Source organism: Artibeus jamaicensis, unplaced genomic scaffold (assembly GCF_021234435.1).
Source record: "Artibeus jamaicensis isolate MK-2021 breed Jamaican fruit bat unplaced genomic scaffold, CSHL_Jam_final scaffold_369, whole genome shotgun sequence".
In the NCBI taxonomy this organism is placed as follows: domain Eukaryota; kingdom Metazoa; phylum Chordata; class Mammalia; order Chiroptera; family Phyllostomidae; genus Artibeus; species Artibeus jamaicensis.
In genome coordinates, this window is record NW_026522042.1 from 1,619,913 (window position 1) to 1,621,096 (window position 1,184).

Sequence of the window (1,184 nt, forward strand, 5' to 3'; positions counted from 1 at the left end):
CCCAAAATCGCAAATTTACTTAAAACGCGATGAGATTTTCTTGTGATGATGTGTCACAAAGTATTTAATGTGCGACCCAAGACAACTCTCCTTCTTCCAACCTGGTGAAGAGACACCAAGAGGTAGGACGGCCCTGCACAAGATTTTGATCTTTTAAAAATTTTATTTATTTATTATTTTTTAGAGAGAGGGGTAGGGAAGGAGAAAGAGAGGGAGAGAAACATGAATGTGTGGTCGCCTCTCATGTGCCCCCTACTGGGGACCTGGCCTGCAACCCAGGCCTGTGCCCCGACTGGGAATCGAACCAGCAACACTTTGCGTCACAGGCCTGTGCTCAATCCACTGAGCCACGCCAGCCAGGGCAGATTTTTGACCTTTTGAAATCTATGGAGATTCGTTTAATTGCCTCGCTTAATTGTCTGAACTGGTGGATGTGCTGTAGACATTAAAAACAGTGTCCGTGCTGAGGCTGTTGAGTGTGGTCTCCTTGAAATGCCAGTTAGAATAAGGTGGTTTATAATATTGCTCGTATCGTGTACATCCTTACTGACTTTTGTTTTTTTCCCTCTAGAGATGTTTCCTGCGTGGTCCATCTCCTCAGTCACTGTCCGCAGGACTCGGAGGAGCAGCGGGGATGCGCAGGCACAGACTCCAGGCCGCTTCCTCTCCGACGCTGAGCGGAGGGACTGCGCGTCGCTGGAGCGAACGCTCCCCTGTGCCGCCTGGACAGAGGGGAGAGCGACCTCCCGGGGGATCCACGTTGGTGCTTTTTTGTTTTCTTAAAAGCCGGATTTAAAAAAATATATGTTTATTTTTAGACAGAGAGGAAGGGAGGAAGAGGAGAGGGAAAGAAACATCCATGTGTGGCTGCCTCTTGCTCACCCCAAACTGGGGACCTGTCCCACAACCCAGGCATGTGCCCTGACTGGGAATCGAACCGGCAATCCCTTGGTTCACAGCCCGTGCGCAATCCACTGAGCCACACCAGCCAAGACTGATTTTTGCCTTTTTTGTTTTATCAAATACTATCAGAATCTCCAACAATACTTGTGGAATTGTCTGTTTCTTCCTTTTGTTCTGTGAATTTTTGCTTCATGTATTGTGAACCCCTGTTATTGGGCACATGCATTTATAATTATTAGATATATTTCAAGGTATTGGCTCTTTCTACCATTTGGAGTATT

At 47.1% G+C, this 1,184-nt stretch overlaps 1 pseudogene; it reads right to left on the reverse strand.

Moving 5' to 3' along the window:
* Positions 1-571: 571 nt before the first annotated feature.
* Positions 572-764, reverse strand: LOC119049196 (uncharacterized; annotated as a pseudogene).
* Positions 765-1,184: the final 420 nt, after the last annotated feature.